The sequence below is a fragment of the Pinus tabuliformis genome, chromosome J (assembly GCF_031772625.1).
Source record: "Pinus tabuliformis cultivar Carrire ecotype Pingquan chromosome J, CPIR1, whole genome shotgun sequence".
Lineage (NCBI taxonomy): Eukaryota > Viridiplantae > Streptophyta > Pinopsida > Pinales > Pinaceae > Pinus > Pinus tabuliformis.
Window position 1 is genome coordinate 243,765,955 of NC_142295.1, and position 22,475 is coordinate 243,788,429.

Sequence of the window (22,475 nt, forward strand, 5' to 3'; positions counted from 1 at the left end):
ATTAAGGGTGTGGGATGTTTAAATTTGATTTTTAAGGTTATTTTATAAAGTTTAGGATTATTAAAATTATTTTTTTCCATCCATTTTAAAATTCTTGTTTGATGTCACCAACATCTTATGCTTGTCAAGAGATTTCTAATGATAAAAATTTCATCAAATTCTGAATTTTGAATCCAAAGTTATGGCCATTAGAAGTTTTATCCCTTTGTGCTACGTCAACATCCATATTGTCCATGTGACAGACATGCAAGAAACCCTTTGACTTCAAGTCCCCATTTTACAACACCATACCACATCCACTTACCACGCCAACATGGCACATTGAAACCTTATTGAGTTTCTTCATTATTCAGAGGAGAAATTGATAGTTGGTGTCCTCACCTCCCAATCCCTGGCTTGTTAGATTGATATCTCAATGCCAAATACCCAATCATCCCAATCCTTGGCTTGCTAGCTTGATATCTCAATACAAAATACTTAATCATCTGATAGTACACAACCCCCATTCGGTTGACAGACATATCCATATCTATCAGTATCAAGAGTTTGCAATGGAGGTTCTTCAATGTATAGTCAATGTTTGACACCAAATACCCCAACAACACAATCATGTTATAATAAATAAAAATCATATTAATACTAATTAAAAGTCATGACTTGTTGAAATTAATGGAGCAATATGTATTATTGGAGAGAATTTGTTCATTAGTTGTGCGTGTGTCCTAGTTTAGGAATCAGTGCCTACTTTCTAGGTGTTATTTCTAACTCTCCCATTCTCATGTAATATTACATATTTTTGATGAATAATGATCAATGGAGTGTGTTCTCTGTGAGGCAGTCTCCAAGTACATCTTGCTCCTGAGAGCTGCTAAGTTTCAGAATATATCTTATTTCTTCCATTTGATTGGAGTTGTGAAGATCAGGCTATGGTATATTTCGATTCAATGAGAAGAGCATGGATCATGAGGAAAGTTGTTCGATACTAAAAATGTTGTGTGTATTTGTTCATCATTGGAGTTGTTGGAAAGCGTGAGTCATTGCCTGAGATTCTAAAGAGGGTTAGCTTATTAGTGGAGGTTTGTGGCTCTCTAGTTCGGTTCCCTTTGTTTTTGGTGGACATGTGTGATGTATTTGAGCTAGTGTGTTGATGCAAGAGAATCCAACACCCTTAGTCAAAGGGAGGAATCCAAAGTGGAGCGAAGAGGAGGTCGTGGACCAGGGTAGCAAAACAAGGAAAAATCTGTTTTAAAACAGATTTAAATATGGATAAAAGTCTCTCAAAGACTTGTTATCAATGTAATCTGCCATGTGTTAGACATATGCATGCATTATGGAGCTTTAGGGCTTTTTAGGAGCAAATCAAGGAGGGGATGTGATTGGATCCTTCATAGTAATCCGATCTAACACTTCTTATATATGTGTGTTGAACCTGCGTGTTCAAAGTAGTAGGAGAGTGATAGATAGGAAGTGGAAACCCGAGAGTATTCTCGATGTAGCGAAGGGAGAAACTATTCTAAGACTAAAATGCCTTAGCAATTGTAACTGTGATCTCCTTATATAATATATGTGTGTTTAAGTGTTGATTGTGCACTGTCTGTGTTTTATATATATGCATTAATGGTTTTCCAACTCTGTTTCATATGTGTGGGTGCGAATGGTTTAAATCTTGATTGCATGCACGTGATCGACCATCGACCACTGTAGGGTCGATGGGGATTGAAAGAAATATTATATATATGCATGTCGTGTGTGGAAACCAAAGTTTGGCAGAGGAAATCGTTTAACGCAGAATTCCATCAAGTGGATGAAGAAATGAAGAATTGATATACAGGGACCATTTGATCACATGGATCAACAGCCTGAATGAAATCGCAGAGGAGCGGCAAAACCTTTATCGGAGGAACTCTTTATGAGTTATCGGAACTGGCCAAAGTTCGACAATGAATGTGAAGTTGCGATTAAGCGACAGCCGTCGGATCTGGCATCAGATCAACGGCCCAAATGCGATCGGCGATCACATGTCGGAGAGGTCCAAAGAGCAGGGAAGGTGGATACGTCGATGGCTGATAAGCGAAATCGCCAATAGGCCAATCGACGATCGGGGGTTGTGGTAATCAGCGATCGGAGCTCGGTCGGATCAGAGAACTGAGTAACAATGCTTAAAGCAGTGGACCCACTGATATTTATAGAGGCGGGTCTATAATTTTTGAAATCCGCCTTATATGTGCTCGAGCAGATTTCCTGCGTATTCTTTGTATTGTGTTGCGGCCGAAGGGTTAAGGCTTAATGCCAATATGTGTAATGCTCCCAATAGATGTGAAAAGGCCAATAGTGTGGTGGCTCTGATATTAATGTAGGTCCATGGTTAAAGGCTTAAGGCCAAAAGGTATGCTTCCGATAAGGTTTGTGGGCCACAACCCACAAGCCTCAGGATCGATTTTTAAGGGAAAAGGGATTTTGGTTAACCCCCAAAATATCATTTTCACCATTAGTGGTATCAAAGCAGACGAAGATTCTACATGCAAGAGAAGGGAAATGGTTCCAAAGAGAAAGAAGGAGCAGGAGGTACAGTTGTTTAAAGCTAGAGAGTTTATGGTGTTACTTTCACACAGAAAATGATATCCAAAGGTGAGAAGATTGCAGCAAACCTAGAGCATGAGTGCTCATATGGTTCCAGAGGAGAGAACCTGAAGGATGCCAAAAGACCGAGTGAGGAGAGCTTGGTGAGGTATCATGTAGCAAAAGGAGACTATTACTGCAGAGGTTTGGTTACAACTCACAGAAGACCATGAAGGCAGTTCCACTGAGGAAGTGAAATATCAGTGGGTAGAATTGCTAAAGTCAAGGAGAAGCATATGACCAAGAGGTCAGTAATTTCTTTGCCTCGGGAGTCTGATGCAGGAGCATCCAGCACCCTTAGTCAAAGGAGGAATCCAAAGCGGAGTGAAGAGGAGGGCGTGGACTAGGGGAGAAAAACATGGAAAAAATTGTTTTAAAACAGATTTAAAGATGGAAAAAGATGGATAAAAGTCTCTCAATGACTTGTTATCAATGTAATCTGCCATGTGTTAGAAATACGCATGCATTATTGAGCTTTAGGGATTTTTAGGAGAAAATCAAGGAGGGGATGTGATTGGATCCTTCATAGTAATCCGATCTAACACTTCTTATATATATGTGTTGAACCTGCATGTTCAAAGTAGTAGGAGAGTGATAGATAGGAAGTGGAAACCCAAGAGTATTCCCGATGTAGCGAAGGGAGAAACTGTTCTAAGGCTGAAATGCCTTAGCAATTGTAACTGTTTTGTCCTTATATAATATATGTGTGTTTAAGTGTTGATTGTGTGCTGTCTGTGTTTTATATATATATGCATTAATGGTTTTCCAACTCTGTTTCATATGTGTGGGCGCGAATGGTTTAAATCCCGATTGCATGCATGTGATCGACCATCGACCACTATAGGATTGATGGAGATCGAAAGAAATATTATATATATGCATGTTGTGTGTGGAAACCAGAGTTTTGCAGAGGAAATCATTTAATGCAGAAGTCCATCAAGCGGACGAAGAAATGAAGAATTGATACACAGGGACCATTTGATCACATGGATCAATGGCCCGAATGAAATCACAGCGGAGAGGAAAAACCTTTATCAAAGGAACTCTTTATGAGTTATCGGAACCGGCCAAAGTTCGACAATGAATGCGAAGTAGCGATTAAGCAACAACCATCGAATTTGGCGTCAGATCAATGACCCAGATGCAATCGGTGATCGCATGTCGGAGAGGTCCAAAGACCAGGGAAGGTGGATACGTCGTCGGCCAATAAGCGATATCACCAATAGGCCAATCGGCGATCGAGGGTTGTGGTAATCGATGATTGGAGCTCGGTCGGATCGGAGGACTGAGGAACAACGCTTAAAGCGGCGTACCTGCCGATATTTATAGAGGTGGGTCTATAATGTTTGCAATCTGCCTTATATGTGCTCGAGCGGATTTCCCGTATATTCTTTGTATTGTGTTGTGGCCAAAGGGTTAAGGCTTAATGCCGATATGTGTAGTGCTCCCAATATTTGTGAAAAGGACGATAGTGTGGTGGCTCTGATATTAATGTAAGTCCATGGTTAAAGGCTTAAGGCTAAAAGGTACACTTCCGATAAGGTTTGTGGGCCATAACCCACAGGCCTCAGGATCGATTTTTAAGGGAAAATGGATTTTGGTTAACCCCCAAAATCTCATTTTCACCATGTGTTATAGTAGTGTCGTTGAAGAAGATTGGAGACTGTTGAGTGTGAAGGAGTGCCCCAATCCACTGGGAGTGGATCCGTCACATTGTCAAGCTTAACCTTTCAAGATTTTTGGACAAGGTATTTGATATCGTCAATGCTGCCACTGTTGTTATTGTATGCCATTTTATGATCTAAGGTGTAGGAGCTGCTCTGTGTCGTCATTAGAGCTAGTATTAATCAGTTTTTTTCTTGCCGAATTGTGTTTGGAGGAAAGCCTGCTGTGATTTTTGTTGATGGTGCAACTTTGATGGCGGGAAGCATTGATCTGAGGAGGCATGAAATTGATCTGAGGAGAGTGGAACATCTAGGTCAATTGATGGCCCTGTGAACGCTGATTACCCAAGGAGAGTGGAAGATCGGGGATTGGTGATGAGGTAGATCACACCTCTTCTAATTGCTTGAAGCTGAGATTTCCCTTGGTGTGGAAAATTCGGCATGGATAATTTTAGCAGTGGATCAACGTGAGAATTTCTCAGCATGGATCATTTGAATAGTGGCTATTTGCACTTTCAGTGAGCATTTCTCTTTTTGAGTGGAATCCTCCACCATGGTGGCATCCCCCGCCATAGTGGTGAACTGTGGCCTGCACCTGGTTGAACTATGGTCCCCCGCCATGGGCTGTGGTGGTGAAGTGGCTTGTTAAAGTGGCTTCTATGGATAGTTCAGATCTCTGGAAAAGATTGGGCAAAGGGAAGCACAAGCAAGGCGGTGAGCATGAATTTGAAGGGGTGCTGTGTGGATTGAATGTCGAAGTGGTGCCATGTGGATTGACTGCAACTCTGTTGAATCCAGTGAATTCGTGGCTGAAGGTCGAGCGTTTGTGAGCATGGAGCAGCAGGGTTTTTTTTTTTTAATCTCGGCACCAACATGGTTGGTATTTCCCTATCTGTATTTCCTTGCTTTTAACAGTGTTGTGTGGGGCCAAGGTGAACTATATCAACTATTTTACTGTGAAAGAGACAAGGAGTTGTACTATAGAAGTTTAGTCGTTGGAGTCGTGAGGCGGGTTTATTTGATCATAATTGTTGTCGCATCAGGTGTGTGTGGAGTCTTGGAAAGGAATTTGGAGTGAAATAAGTGGTGTTATCAATATGTCTGTATTTTCAGACATCTTTGACATGGATCCTTTTGATGATGTATTTTTCATGTGGCCATTTGGAGGCATTTTTGGCTTGGGTAGTATTTTTGAGTCAGAAGAATTCTTCGACAAACAATATGGTTTTATTAATGACCAAAAGTATCATGAGTCACAATCTTCTCAACAGGTTTTTGCAATTAAAGAGGTTTATGCAATTGAAGAGCTACTAGTGGTTCATGAAGAAGGGTGTAAACACTTGAATCATGAACCTATTGTTCAAGATCTAGATGATGACGAGGGAAACACAGAACTAAGAACACAACAGAGACAGAAAGGAAACAAAGGTGCCTTCAATGTAACTAACAATTCTTATCAAATCCAATCATCATCTCAAGATTTTCCATCTCAAAGCTCCAAAGTAATCTATAGGGGAAAAAATAAATCATATTATACATCCTTAATAATAAGGAGAATGGACTTTAATGAGGTGATCCATAAGGAGCACATGGAATCAGATAAAACCGTATGTGGGTGGAAAGATTCTCACGCTTAGATGATTGATACTAGAAGTAATGCTTCAAGTAATCTTGCACTTCGTGGAGCGTTATCTATCACCAATGATCAAGACAAACCACATCAAGTGGCCTATGTTAAGCCAAGGAAGGAAAAACATGACTTTGGGTGAATTTCTCCATTAAGGGGGAGAGTTGGATTAATGGAGAAATCTAGTCTTTTCTATATTAATGTATTTGTTTGTTTTTTGTTGTACGTGAAGATTGAGATCCTCTATTTAGGTCTAGGATCCTATTATTTAGGGAGTGGTTCAAACCACCCAACTAATGTATGGTTTTATATGTATGAGACTTTGAATGAATGTAGTGTGTTAAGTGCTTTGGAATTCTCCAGGTGACTCACCTATAGAGCCTCTTGATTTTATCACATATTCTGTCTCTCCTTGATTTTAACATGCCACTTCAGAAACAAGGAATGGTCAATGGTATCCCTATTTTAAAAAATGTTCTTGTTGATTGTGAAGCATATGCTCTTGGGAAGATGCACAGGGATGATTTTCCAGTAAGATTAGATAGAAAGAAGAGAGATATACTAGAGTTTGTGCACACTGATATATGTGGGCCGATGCAGACAAGGTCATTAGGAGGTGCCTATTATTTTTTATTATTTGTTGATGATTACACGAGATTTACCTGGGTATATTTTCTCAAAAAAAGAGTCATACTTTTGAATACTTTAAAAAGTTTAGTAGCATGGTTGAAAAACAGACAGGGAAGTTCATCAAAATTCTCTGCTCAAATCAAGGGGGAGAGTACAAGCAGAGTGGCTTCATCAAATATTGTAAGGACCATGGGATAGTTCAGAAGTTTATAGTACCCCACACTCCTCAACAAAATGGGTTTGAAAAGATGAAGAAAAAAACCCTTGTGGAGTGTGCACGTAGCATGTTAAAAGGTAGAAACCTGTCTAATTTTTTGGGCAGAAGAAATAAATATGGCAGCATATTTAAAGAATAGGAGTCCAACAAAAAATCTTGTTTTTAAGACTTGATTTGAAGCTTTATTAGGTTTTAAGTCTCCAGTTAATTATTTAAGATTTTTTTGCTTGAAATCATTTACTCATGTTCCAAAATAGGATAGGAAGAAACTGGATTCATAGGCCATTAAATTCATTTTCGTAGGGTATTGTACAGAGTTTAAAGCATATAAATTGTTTAATCCCTCTACTCAAAAAGTGTTTTTGAGTAGAGATGTAGTATTCCATGAGCAGGTTGATGATGGAAGTTGTGATAAAGGCAATGAAAAGTGGCACATGCCTTTACTAGTGGAAGATGGAAGTGATGAATCAAGGGACAACCATGAGTAGGAGCAACAACAACAAAAGGAAGAGTCAAGTGATGCAGGTACAGTTAGCAAGCCAAGTCCACCAAGGAATGAGTAAACAAATTTGAGGCAAGTCCACCACTAAGGAGATCGGGCAGGAAAACTCAATTGCCAGCAAGATAGAGGGATCATGCTCTTATAACTAGTATGTTAAATGTTGTTGAACCCTCAAATTATAAATAAGCAATCCAATATGATGAATGGAGGGCAACGATGGAAGAGGAATATGAGTCAATACTTAAAAATAAAACTTGGAATTTAGTTCATTGCAGGAAGGAAAAGAACCTATAGGTTGCAAGTGGTTATATAAACCTAAAATTAAATATGATGGTAGTGTATACAAATACAAAGCTAGGTTGGTAGCTAAAGATTACCCACAAAGAGAAGGAATCGATTATGACGAAACATTTTCTCTTGTAGCTAAGCTAAACACTACTAGAATGATGATAGCTTTAGACACAAAACATCATTAGAGTCGACACCAACTAGATGTGAAGTCTACATTTTTAAATGGAGAATTGGAAGAAGAGGTTTATTTAAAACAACCTGAAGGGTTTATCAAACAGGGGCAGGAGAATTTAGTCTGCAAATTAAAGAAGGAATTATATGGACAAAAATAGGCACCCAGACTGTGGTATGAAAAAAATGATTCATTTTTCCTATAGCATAGTTATAAGAGGAGTAAAACGACCCAAATCTGTATATTGTGTTTGATGATAAGGGGCAAATTGTTTTGATTTCTTTATATGTAGATGATTTAATTATCACTGGAAATGTTGATGATTTGATTAAAGAAATCAAAGTGCATATGTCGCAAGTGTTTGAAATGAAAGACCTCGGAGAATTACACTATTGTTTGGGTCTGGAAGTTTGGAGGGACTCTGGACAAAATTTTCTCACTCAAGGGAAGTATGTCAGAGGTTTATTGAAAAAATTCAGAATGGATCAGTGCAAAGTTGCCTCAGTGCCTTTACAACAGAATATCAAACTTCAGAATAATGATGGTTCTAAGGAGGTGGATGCAACATTGTATAGACAACTGGTTGAGTCTGATTTACTTGGCTACAGCTAGGCCTAACTTAGCTTTTGTATTTAGTGTATTGAGCAAATTCATGTCAAAGCCTCTTGAGAATCATTGGGTGGCAGCAAAAGGTGGCTTAAGGTATCTTCAAGGAATCTTAGACTTTGGTATTAAATATATTGATTCTTGTGATGTTAGATTGACAGGTTTTTCAGATTCAGATTGGGCTGGAAACCTGGATGAAAAAAGATCCATAACAAGTTATGCATTCAACATTGGGTTCGGGGTCATTGCATGAAGCAACAAGAAGTAGAATATTGTATCCTTGTCTTCAGCAGAACCAGAGTATCAAGCAATGTGTGCAACAACGTGTGAGGAAGTTTGGTTGAGGAGACTTCTCCATGATGCCGGAGAAGAAAAAAAAGATGCAATAGTTATCATATGTGACAACCAGAGCCCAATCAAACTTGAAAACAATCCTATGTTTCACAAAAACACAAATCATATTGATATGCAATTTCACTTTGTTAGAGAGAAGGTTCAGTCAAAAGAAATTTATATTGAATACTATAATAATTGTGATAATGCAGCGACCATTTTTACCAAGCCCCTTGGAAGAATTAAATTTGAATTATTTAGGGAGATGTTAGGGATACTAGTGAACCCTTTCTCCATTAAGGGGGAGTGTTGAAATTAATGGAGCAATATGTATTATTGGAGAGAGTTTGTTCATTAGTTGTGTGTGTTAGAGTCGGTCTAGTAGCCCTCCATCAGCGATCAAAACTCTTTGCATTTCATTAGTAGGTGTCTCATCAGTGTCCTCTTATTGCATTCCATTAGGCATGCCATAACCCTGATGGAGGAGCTTGTGTCTTTATGTTCCCCTCTTGGCACTGCTGGTTCAAGTCATTTCAGTCAATAAAATTCTTTACAGGGTCATTGGTCTTGTTTTTAAGTCAAGGTCCTAGGTCTAGGGTTTAGGTCCAATTTGTCTTTGAGTTCATGTCTTTAAAGGTCAATAAATGCCCAGCAGGCCAGAGGGATGTCTATCTAAGCATCACTTCAAAGGATTTCATATTGTACAGCTATTTTTTCTACCTTGAGTTCAAAAACCCTGTTTTTGAAGGCAAGGTCATTTTCTCATGTTTTGTAAAAATTTGTAAAAATTCAAACTCTCCAGAAGTTGGCATGCAGCCCTGGTCTCCTTTGCCAAGACTCTTCAGAAGCTACCTCTGCAAAAATTTTCAAGAAAAAGCATCATTTCAACCAATTTCAGGACAAAAAGGAAACCATAAGTCAGCAGCATTTAAATTTTGAAAAGTCATTTTATAAACATTAGAAAGTGGATTTGAGGGGAAATTAATTCAAATCAAGTTTATAAAAGCTCCCCTCCCTTCATTTTATCATTATTTGCTTCCAAGACTCCAAAAGCAAGAGCAAAAGGCGATTTAGTGTGAAAACTGTGCAAGTTGGTGGACAGAGCCCGCGCGCTATGCATCAGGGCCTGTGCGCTACGCGTTGGGCAGGCGCTACGCGTCGGGGTGGTCAGCACAGTGGGAAAAAGACACGGGCGCTACGCGTTGGGCGCGCGCTACGCGTCAGGACCCGCGCGCTACGCGTTGGGGTATAACACACAAAAAATTTGCCTACAAGCTTCAAACGACCCCAAATTTCTTCAAGGTTGTAGGTAGGCCTCTGATCATCAAAGTATTTTGCTTGATAAAGAAAAATGAGCATGGGAAATGTGTTTTAATGCCATCAATTTGAAATGAGAAGTTCATGTGTATTTGCTTAAAAATGTCAAAGTGCAAGTAAAGCTAGGGTTTTGTTTTGCTGCTCTCAAGGTCATCTCTTTAACTCCCATTTTTTCCCCACATCCCAGCCACCTCCCTTATCATTTTTACCTAATCTCCCTACCAAAAATATCAAAGGCCCAAAACCCTACCCCTATCCCTAAAATTCAATAACATAACCCTAAACCCTACTTCCCATAAAACCCTGGAAAATTATAATTGTATCATGTTGTATATGTCATGATTCCTTCCCTTAAATCCCTTTTTCATATATTTTCCCTAATTCCCCTTAAAAGTCTCCCTTCCCTAACATCTCCCTTGTGTTATTTGTCCCCTTGAAGCAGCATTTCAACAGTAAAAACAACAGGTCATTTGAGCAGAAGCAGCAGTACATTTTAGCCACTTTACTCTTGAAACCATGTCAGAAACCGAAACCGACTATGAGCAAAGTGATGACCGTGAGTCAACACCAGAGGTTGAGGTACAAAGGAGACCTCACAGGGGTGGTAAGGGTGGTCACCATGTGAGAGAGGAGCCCACCTCTTTGACCTATTTGCAGGCTTGTCCACTTGCAGTCACATGTTTCCGCCATCAGTCATGTTATGAATTTTGCGAGAGGATTTCTCAAATTCAGCACCATAGGGAATTGGTCCGCTTGTTTGTTTTGCATTTGCATGACGGGCATGTAAATCTTGCAGGGGTGGATTTTATATTGTCACCTGAGATTGTTGCTCAAGCAACAGGGATACCCAATGTTGGAGAAGAGTGGAACAAGCACAAACTATTGGACAGATTTCAGTATGAGCCCTACATTAAACATGTGTACATGAGATACATGACTGGTGTATTTCCTTTCAGATTTTTGAGGGATGAGTATGCTCCCTTGATGAGGCTCATCATTCGCTATTTCACCTGTGAGGGCAGATTGTCACGTTTGTATTCGTACCATATCCGCTTGTTGATGCATTTCACACGGGTACGGATGATGAATATACCATTTTTCATGTGCCTGAATATTGAGAGGATGGTGCCCTTGGTGCAGAGAAAGAGCCCAGCACAGCAACACCGGAGCATCTTTCATTATGGTTTGATCAAGCTTGTGGTCATGCATCAGTTGGCTCAGCAGGGTATCCCATGGGAGGATTTTATCTCTCGAGATTTTTTCATAGCACCACCACCTCCTGAGGTTGTTCATGAGGAGGGAGGACCTTCACAACAGCATGATATCCCCGAGGCTAGACATGTCAGCTCCCCTCCATTGGTCACATATCAGAAAGGCCACAGGGCCTTATTTGCATCAGCTCGGCGAGTATTTTCTCCACATCAGGTGGAAGGGGTCTCGCCTTCTTCATCAGCACCGCGAGTGTTATCTCCACACCAGGTGGAAGGGGCCTCGTTTTCGACAGCATCACAGGTACAAGAGAGAGGCAAGCAACCCAAAATTGATGAGGGGCCATCAGGTGATCCAGGCATAGACGTTGTTGACCTCGATATCAGTTCTCCTAGCTTAGAGCCAAAGGAGATCATTCAGCAACTGAGGGCTGAAAATGACTCGTTGCAACAAAGGTTGGAAATGGAAAATTGGACAATCACCTACATAGAGCAGCGCAACAAGCAATTGGAAGATGAGCACACTCTTGATGAGTTGCGGAGGATCCATGAAGACCGCAACTTGGCGCGTAAGAGACCCGGTGATTTGGTACCCATTGAGCGAGAGGCTATGCTTCTCCGGGTCAATGCTCATTTGGAGAGGCTGCTGGCCAAGGCCAAAAAAGATAAGGACCTACTCCAGAACATGAAGAACCACTATTGGGCCCGAATGCACGTATGCAAGGTGAGAATGAAGGTGCTCAAAAGACGGTTGGCCAAGGCACTAAAACGAAGAAAAGGGCCTGATCCCCTCCACATCTTGGCTGAGGCTTCCTTGAAGGAGCATGGTGCTAAATGACTCAACTCCAGCACAAATTTCAAAAAAAATTGAGCATTTTTGGTCACTTGTGAATTTTTGGGCTAAAAACAGGTTTTCTTCACCAACGCGTAGCGCGCCGCGCGCGACCCTTTAGATGGGCAACTCCATTTCAGGAAAACTCAGCATTTTTGGATTTGTCATGCAAAAATACACTTGCTCAGCAATTTCCAAGAAATTTCACCAAGTTTTGAGCCTCCAGAAGGTCAAAAAACATGCAAAAAATGACTTTCTGCCACTTTTTTGACACACAGGAAGCAGTCTTGGTAGATTGAAATTTTGGAGGGGCCAATAAACACCAAATTCATAAATTCCACTTGGGCTGGAAAGTAGACATCCAGACCTTTCCAACAAGCCCACGTTTTCCTCATTTGGACACCTGGAAGTGCCTCAAAAGTTGCTCCAAAGACGCGCTACGCGTTCAGAATCAGGGTGCTACGCGTTGGGCAATTTTCACAGAAATGCAGCTACAGCTCAGCAAAACGCAGTTTTGAATGGATTTGACTTTTTGGAGTGGATTTTGATCCTCCTTGATGTAAATGATGTAATTTTATGATACTTTGACACTCATTTATCTCTTCTAGAAGATTCATTCATGAAATAGGCAAAAATTTAATGAATGAATTGGTTTCCTAGCTTATAGAGGCAAGTTGTTTTGACTGCCTAGATTTTAGTGCTCAGTTTGGAATTGGTTGAAACAGCTCCTAGGATAGTGAGCTCGACCCCTAGAGGCAAGTAAAGATGTTATATTGCCTATATTATGTACTTTCTTGGTCATTTTCATGGTTGGACTCTTGAGGGAGAAGCTTCTATTGTATTACTCATTGTATCTCTGCAATTTTGGCAAAGGAAGAAAGACCAGGGTTTTGCAGTCCTTTTTGGGATTCCTGTGGTTACATGTATTGATGGTGTGTTTCTCTTGGTACTTGTAAGTTTTTTATGTGAATCATCTTCTTACTTTTCCTTCTAAAAATTAGGCAAATGAAGTGTTAAAGTAGAATTCATGATTGCCATGCTCTGCTTTTAAGTTTGCTTAATATCAATGTTTTCATCTGTTTAAGGAGAACTCAAGGTGAATTGCTTGCTCTCCTTAGCTCCTCACCAGTCATTCTCATCCACCCAAATCTTTCAAAGGCATCAATACAGTCTCCTATCTTGCCCCAAAGAACCCCCTGCAAAAACTGTGTCCAATCCCCGCACCCAAAATTGCCTTTCCCCGATTTTCCACCAAAATCCCAAAAATCTCAAATCAAACCTTTTATCAGTTTACTAGCCTAAAATCAGTGTTCTTTATTGGTTATCTCCGCCCTTTGAAGATCTTTGTCGAGATATACCGGAGAGAGCCCTCTCCTGCCCCGTAGGGCTAGCTACGAGGCTAAGTGGTTTGATGTTGCCTTTGAGTTTGCCTTTCTCAGCCTGAGGTGAAATTTCAAGCGCTAACATATTGGTGACCATACTGGGGAGAACAAACTTGTTTGTGGGCTGATGTGTTTGTTTCATAAGTCTAAGACGGAGCCTGAAGTTATGCCATGTAGCCTTCGAAACGCTTTTGCTTTACATAAGCGGAAGTAGATAAACGCTGCTTCATTCCATCTCCGTGAGCTTGTGAATACAGCACTTCATTTTCATTTTACCCCAGTACATGTATCAAGTTCAGATCTGATTGTTGATAGTGGACAACGATCAAACACTGACAAGGCTGAAATCATTCACCTGGCGACTCTTTTCACTGAAGAATCCAACCACCTGTGCTTCATGGTGATTTCACTACAGAGAGATCAGTAGCTTTGAGCTTTTCAAGATGGACCAAATCACAAGAAGATATGCTCCCATGAGCCGAGACCACATCCCTGGTTTTCCAAATAAAATTCCGAAGGTAGATTGGTCAAGGAATTTGCCTACATTTAAAGATGATGGTAAGAAGGATGCTGCTCTACATCTAGTTAGATTTCATATGCATATTCGCAAGTTGAAGGTGGATTTTCCAGAAGATTGCTTGATGAAAATATTCCTGGCCACTCTGGAAGGTGCAGCTCAATCCTGGTATGAAAATTTGCCGCAGGCCTGTATTTACTGTTTAAAGGATTTTCATGCTATGTTCATTGAACGATATAAGGACTCTTATCCATCATTAAATTTAGTTCAAGACTGTTGCAAGCATGCTTATAGTTTTATTGAAAGCCTTGAGAAATATTATGAAGATGATAATTTTATGGATGGTGAGATCATGGAGGTTCTGTATGAGAATCCATTTCAGCAACATGAAGAGAACTTAGAGAATTCCCATCAAGATGATCAGGACATTTTGCAGCAGAATCAAGATCAGCAGGTTGAAGATAATATGGCTGAAAATGATGAAAGGGAGAATGACATTTCAGATCTGCCCACAGAAGACAACAGCATGCAAGTAAGTCCAGTGTTGATTGTAGATTGTGATAATGTCCAGTCAGCTACTCCAGGTTCTGTTGAAATCATTTGGAATGCAGAAGACACAGTAATTCATACTGTTAGTCCATCATTAGAACACGGCCTTCATAAAGAAGCAATCCAATCAGTTCATGAACAACAAGGTGAGATCTTTGTGCAAGTAAGTGATGAATCTCCTTTCAATAACTCAGTAATAAATGATAGTCTGAGTGCCCTATCATATGGAGATAATTACTGTTTAAGCAGAAGAAAACAAAAGGCATTGTCTCCTTTGTCTGAAAAGGAGATAGATCAGCTCTTGAAAGGTCTTGTTACAGCCCAAGCTACAGCAGATTTGCAGTGCACACATAGTCAGGAAAGTGTTGGGAAAACTTCTTCCAATGTTGAAAAAGATGACTGTCTTGGAGATCAGCAAATAGATAATGTTTTCCTTCGCAAAGATGATAATCCGGCTATCATATCATTTGAAGATGACCTACCATATTGTCAAACTACAGAAGATCAAAGCATACAAGATTACCTTTCAGATTCTTCATATGTTTCATGTGCTGAAATGTTTTTCCAAGAAGAGATCTGCTCATCCATTTGTTCGTAGTTTTTTGAAGCTTATGAGCATACTTTTACTGAAGCACATGATGAAGGCAGATCAGAATTTGAAACAAAGGACACCTTGTTCTTTCAGCAGGAGGTGGCAGTGGCAAATCTTCATGTTTTTTACGATCCTCTAGCAATTTTGTTGCAGCCAGCAGTGAAAGTTATTATTGTTGTGTTCAGTGATGAAGGAGATCATGGTCAACTATGTTTTTGGATGCCCAGTGATAGGTTTTTACTGTTGACCAGAAGTTTTGATAGGAAGAATCATTCAAGAAGCCATCTTCTTGATTGGTTGCATTGGCATTTTGATATAGTTTGATGGTATATTGTCTTGTAAAAAACACAGGTGGTTGTCATCATGATTTCAAATCTTGATGGACTGCTGCCCTTCAATAAGATTTGTAAGTTCTTGTTTTAGTTAAGTCAGTCATGAGTCATTTGTGAGTCAGTTTTTCAGTCTTTTCAGTCAAGTTTCAGTCCATAAATGAGTCAGAAGTCTCATGTTTTCTGTTGAAATAATGACTCCATCGCCCAATGGTTGAAAGCACTGGTCTGCTCTCCCAGAGGTCTGAGGTTCTTGGCACCTCCAAAAAGCGGCAGCTACCATCCCCATTGGAGCCAATGTTAGAGTCGGTCTAGTAGCCCTCCATCACCGATCAAAACTCTTTGCATTTCATTAGTAGGTGTCTCATCAGTGTCCTCTTATTGCATTCCATTAGGCATGCCATAACCCTGATGGAGGAGCTTGTGTCTTTATGTTCCCCTCTTGGCACTGCTGGTTCAAGTCGTTTCAGTCAATAAAATTCTTTACAGGGTCATTGGTCTTGTTTTTAAGTCAAGGTCCTAGGTCTAGGGTTTAGGTCCAATTTGTCTTTGAGGTCATGTCTTTAAAGGTAAATAAATGCCCAACAGGCCAGAGGGATGTCTATCTAAGCATCACTTCAAAGGATTTCATATTGTACAACTATTTTTTCTACCTTGAGTTCAAAAACCCTGTTTTTGAAGGCAAGGTCATTTTCTCATGTTTTGTAAAAATTTGTAAAAATTCAAACTCTCCAGAAGTTGGCATGCAGCCCTGGTCTCCTTTGCCAAGACTCTTCAGAAGCTACCTCTGCAAAATTTTTCAAGAAAAGGCATCATTTCAACCAATTTCAGGACAAAAAGGAAACCATAAGTCAGCAGCATCTAAATTTTGAAAAGTGTCATTTTATAAACATTAGAAAGTGGGTTTGAGGGGAAATTAATTCAAATCAAATTTATCAAAGCTCCCCTCCCTTCATTTTATCATTATTTGCTTCCAAGACTCCAAAAGCAAGAGCAAAAGGCGATTTAGTGTGAAAACTGTGCAAGTTGGTGGACAGAGCCCGCGCGCTACGCATCAGGACCTGCGCGCTACGCGTCGGGGTGGTCAGCACAGTGGGAAAAAGACACGGGCGCTACGCGTTGGGCGCGCGCTACGCGTCAGGACCCGCGCGCTACGCGTTGGGGTATAACACACAAAAAATTTGCCTACAAGCTTCAAACGACCCCAAATTTCTTCAAGGTTGCAGGTAGGCCTCTGATCATCAAAGTATTTTGCTTGATAAATAAAAATGAGCATGGGAAATGTGTTTTAATGCCATCAATTTGAAATGAGAAGTTCATGTGTATTTGCTTAAAAATGTCAAAGTGCAAGTAAAGCTAGGGTTTTGTTTTGCTGCTCTCAAGGTCATCTCTTTCACTCCCATTTTTTCCCCACATCCCAGCCACCTCCCTTATCATTTTTACCTAATCTCCCTACCAAAAATATCAAAGGCCCAAAACCCTACCCCTATCCCTAAAATTCAATAACATAACCCTAAACCCTACTTCCCATAAAACCCTGGCAAATTATAATTGTATCATGTTGTATATGTCATGATTCCTTCCCTTAAATCCCTTTTTCATATATTTTCCCTAATTCCCCTTAAAAGTCTCCCTTCCCTAACATCTCCCTTGTGTTATTTGTCCCCTTGAAGCAGCATTTCAACAGTAAAAACAACAGGTCATTTGAGCAGAAGCAACAGTACATTTCAGCCACTTTGCTCTTGAAACCATTTCAGAAACCGAAACCGATTATGAGCAAAGTGATGACCGTGAGTCAACATCAGAGGTTGAGGTACAAAGGAGGCCTCACAGGGGTGGTAAGGGTGGTCACCATGTGAGAGAGGAGCCCACCTCTTTGACCTATTTGCAGGCTTGTCCACTTGCAGTCACATGTTTCCGCCATCAGTCATGTTATGAACTTTGCGAGAGGATTTCTCAAATTCAGCACCATAGGGAATTGGTCCACTTGTTTGTTTTGCATTTGCATGACGGGCATGTAAATCTTGCAGGGGTGGATTTTATATTGTCACCTGAGATTGTTGCTCAAGCAACATGGATACCCAATGTTGGAGAAGAGTGGAACAAGCGCAAACTATTGGACAGATTTCAGTATGAGCCCTACATTAAACCTGTGTACATGAGGTACATGACTGGTGTATTTCCTTTCAGATTTTTGAGGGATGAGTATGCTCCCTTGATGAGGCTCATCATTCGCTATTTCACCTGTGAGGGCAGATTTTCACGTTTGTATTCGTACCATATCCGCTTGTTGATGCATTTCAAATGGGTACAGATGATGAATATACCATTTTTCATGTGCCGGAATATTGAGAGGATGGTGCGCTTGGTGCAGAGAAAGAGCCCAGCACAGAAACACCGGAGCATCTTTCATTATGGTTTGATCAAGCTTGTGGTCATGCATCAGTTGGCTCAGCAGGGTATCCCATGGGAGGATTTTATCTCTCGAGATTTTTTCACAGCACCACCACCTCCTGAGGTTGTTCATGAGGAGGGAGGACCTTCACAACAGCATGATATCCCCGACGATAGACATGTCAGCTCCCCTCCATTGGTCACATATCAGAAAGGCCACAGGGCCTTATTTGCATCAGCTCGGCGAGTATTTTCTCCACATCAGGTGGAAGGGGTCTCGCCTTCTTCATCAGCACCGCGAGTGTTATCTCCACACCAGGTGGAAAGGGCCTCGTTTTCAATAGCAGCACAGGTACAAGAGAGAGGCAAGCAGCCCAAAATTGATGAGGGGCCATCAGGTGATCCAGGCATAGACGTTGTTGACCTCGATATCAGTTCTCCTAGCTTAGAGCCAAAGGAGATCATTCAACAACTGAGGGCTGAAAATGACTCATTGAAACAAAGGTTGGAAATGGAAAATTGGACAATCACCTACTTAGAGCAGTGCAACAAGCAATTGGAAGATGAGCACACTCTTGATGAGTTGCGGAGGATCCATGAAGACCGCAACTTGGCGCGTAAGAGACCCGGTGATTTGGTACCCATTGAGCGAGAGGCTATGCTTCTCCGGGTCAATGCTCATTTGGAGAGGCTACTGGCCAAGGCCAAAAAAGATAAGGACCTACTCCGGAACATGAAGAACCACTATTGGGCCCGAATGCACGTATTCAAGGTGAGAATGAAGGTGCTCAAAAGACGGTTGGCCAAGGCACTAAAACGAAGAAAAGGGCTTGATCCCCTCCACATCTTGGCTAAGGTTTCCTTGAAGGCGCATGGTGCTAAATGACTCAACTCCAGCACAAATTTCAAAAAAAATTGAGCATTTTTGGTCACTTGTGAATTTTGGGCTAAAAACAGGTTTTCTTCACCAACGCGTAGTGCGCCGCGTGCGACCATTTAGATGGGCAACTCCATTTCAGGAAAACTCATCATTTTTCGATTTGTCATGCAAAAATACACTTGATCAGCAATTTCCAAGAAATTTCACCAAGTTTTGAGCCTCCAGAAGGTCAAAAAACATGCAAAAAATGACTTTCTTCCACTTTTTTGACACACAGGAAGCAGTCTTGGGAGATTGCAATTTTAGAGGGGAAAATGAACACCAAATTCAGAAATTCCACTTGGGCTGGAAAGTAGACATCCAGACCTTTCCAACAAGCCCACTTTTGCCTCATTTGGACACCTGGAAGTGCCTCAAAAGTTGATCCAAAGGCGCGCTACGCTTTCAGAATCAGGGCGCTACGCGTTGGGCAATTTTCACAGAAATGCACCTACAGCTCAACAAAACGCAGTTTTGACTGGATTTGACTTTTTGGAGTGGATTTTGATCCTCCTTGATGTAAATGATGTAATTTTATGATATTTTGACACTCATTTATCTCTTCTAGAAGATTCATTCATGAAATAGGCAAAAATTTAATGAATGAATTGGTTTCCTAGCTTATAGAGGCAAGTTGTTTTGACTGCCTAGATTTTAGTGCTCAGTTTGGAATTGGTTGAAACAGCTCCTAGGATAGTGAGCTCGACCCCTAGAGGCAAGGAAAGATGTTATATTTCCTATATTATGTACTTTCTTGGTCATTTTCATGGTTGGACTCTTGAGGGAGAAGCTTCTATTGTATTACTCATTGTATCTCTGCAATTTTGGCAAAGGAAGAAAGACCAGGGTTTTGCAGTCCTTTTTGGGATTCCTGTGGTTACATGTATTGATGGTGTGTTTCTCTTGGTACTTGTAAGTTTGTTATGTGAATCATCTTCTTACTTTTCCTTCTAAAAATTAGGCAAATGAAGTGTTAAAGTAGAATTCATGATTGCCATGCTCTGCTTTTAAGTTTGCTTAATATCAATGTTTTCATCTGTTTAAGGAGAACTCAAGGTGAATTGCTTGCTCTCCTTAGCTCCTCACCAGTCATTCTCATCCATCCAAATCTTTCAAAGGCATCAATACAGTCTCCTATCTTGCCCCAAAGAACCCCCTGCAAAAACTGTGTCCAATCCCCGCACCCAAAATTGCCTTTCCCCGATTTTCCACCAAAATCCCAAAAATCTCAAATCAAACCTTTTATCAGTTTACTAGCCTAAAATCAGTGTTTTTTATTGGTTATCTCCGCCCTTTGAAGATCTTTGTCGAGATATACCGGAGAGAGCCCTCTCCTACCCCGTAGGGCTAGCTACGAGGCTAAGTGGTTTGATGTTGCCTTGGAGTTTGCCTTTCTCAGCCTGAGGTGAAATTTCAAGCGCTAACAGTGTGTATGTGTCCTAGTTTAGGAATTAGTTCCTACTTTCTAGGTGTTAGTTCTAACTCTCCTATTCTCATGTAATCTTATATATTCTTGGCGAATAATGATCAATGGAGTGTGTTCTCTGTGAGATAGTCTTCAGGTGCAGCTTGCTCCCGAGAACTGCTAAGTTTCATAATATATCTTATTTCTTCCATTTTTAACATAACTTTGGTTCATGACTATTTGAAAAGGTTCTCTGAGCTATATTTAAGAAAATCCCATGCATTATAAAATCCATCGACAATTATTCATTCTATATCTAAACATAATTTTTATGCTTTCAAATACTTGTGTTATGACATTTAGTGTCAAAGCTAGTAGGATTCCAACCGCAACAAGTCGTACGTTTTCACAGTCCACCATATCAATATGTCATTGTTCCAATTGTAACGTGTTTTCCATACCAATATAAAATATGATGTTTTTACTATAAATTTTTCCCTCCATTCATGTTGTGCCACCCTGTACGATTTTGCCATCCATGTAGTCCAACAATAACATCTCATATTGTTCGACATCATCTGACAACTTGACCATACGTTGTAAATCTTAGTGAAAGTATGTGAAAAATAAGGTCACATTCATCCATACAAAGAGTTGGTTAGTTAGCGTAATAAGGGTATTTTATTTTTTTAAGTTTTAATAAAGTTAGATTTAATAAAAGTAAGATAATATTATATATATATATATATATATATATATATATATATATATATATATATATATATATATAATTAAAAGAAAAATAGTTCGAATTAAGTTAGTTAAAATATATTGGAAAACCTCACCAGTCACCAAGACAATGTCTATGAGTGAATGTAATATGAGGTTGTCCAAAATGGAGGAGCAGGGTGACACACTTTATAAGGATTTGGAAAAGCAATATGTGCAGTTAGAAGCACATATTTGTTGAAATCGAAATAGCGTACAATAAGATCGAGAAAAGCGAAGGAACTTGGCTGAAAAAAAGTAACACTAAATTTAAAGACTGATTCAATATATTAGAAGAATGTTTGATAACAAACTTTTCCATGTCACAAAACATTTCCAATCCTCAATAAAATGTGTCAATTACGTCCAAACAACCAAGCCCGTCTAACATACCAAATCAAAAAATAATATACCTCGGATCCCACCTAATACTCCAAATCCACATTTAAATATACCTACTTAGGGCACAAACCAATACCCACCATATAACCAACCAATCTTTTCATATCCACCAAGAGAAAGTCAAAATTGTCAAAATTTGATGCAAACAAAAACTAAGGTGTGACATAGTTCAACAAAGAAAAGAATATTTTGAGAACTATGTATTTATAGGGACGAAGAAAATATTAGAAACACATTCATGTGACTAGAAGGGGACACATATAATTTGTACATGTGGTGAAAAAATCAAGGTATTCAATAAATTGGAATAATTTAAAGACAAATTCTTTAAACAATTTCAAGGTATCGAAGAAGAAGACATTTTCATAAAACTTACTAGGCTACTCACTATCTTATCTTGTTAAGCTAGTTAAACACCTTCTTGAGCCTTTGTCAAGTGCTACAGTGCCCCCTTAGGCCTTAAAGTGGCGATATAGCTCAAGAACTTGGCCTTCAGGCTCATATTTTCCCCTTGGACCTCCTTAGTACCTCACTACGCCTCAAGGTAGTGCTAAAACACTCCATTGAGCCTTAACCTAATGTTATAGCCTCAAATGGTCACTCTTAAGCTCATCTTTTAGACTTCTTTCCTTAATGTGTCACATCACTAAGCCTCATTGGAGTGCTATAGTGTCCCACTAAGCTTTAACCTAGAGTTATAGTACCTCATTAAGCATATCTCAGTGCTATATTTCTCTCTTAAGCCTTAAGTCAACAACTTGATGACTCTCTCAAGATTTTCTCCCACTCAATTCTTTTCCTAACCTTTTCTTGTGTAACACTAAGTTAATTAATGGTAAAATTCAAGTTAATAGGGAGTTATTGAAATAATTGATGCATAAAAGATCAGTGAAAACTCTTTAAAAGGGACCCATAGTGCTCCCTCTTCCTCATATTGATTAGCTTTTTTCCCCTGGGAGAGTAAAAAACTTCACTTATGGCGTATTACACCTCATCCTTCCTCATCAACAAAGATTTAGCTAGCTCAACATAAGCAAGTGATTTCTCATGCTTATTTAGCTTACATTTTGTCTTTTGTGGTTATTTTTTATGTAGTTACTTTCCCAATAAATATTTTATCTTCTTAAAATAGCTTTCTTACTTCGTGTCTTAATTGACTGAATGGTTTCTTGTATTTACTTTGGGCTGTGCTACAACTTT

General features: G+C 39.9%; 1 pseudogene; it reads left to right on the forward strand.

Annotated features, from left to right (window-relative positions):
• The first annotated feature begins 5,380 nt into the window (after positions 1 to 5,380).
• Positions 5,381 to 22,475, forward strand: part of LOC149226674 (D-2-hydroxyglutarate dehydrogenase, mitochondrial pseudogene) — a 79,679-nt pseudogene continuing 62,584 nt past the window's right edge.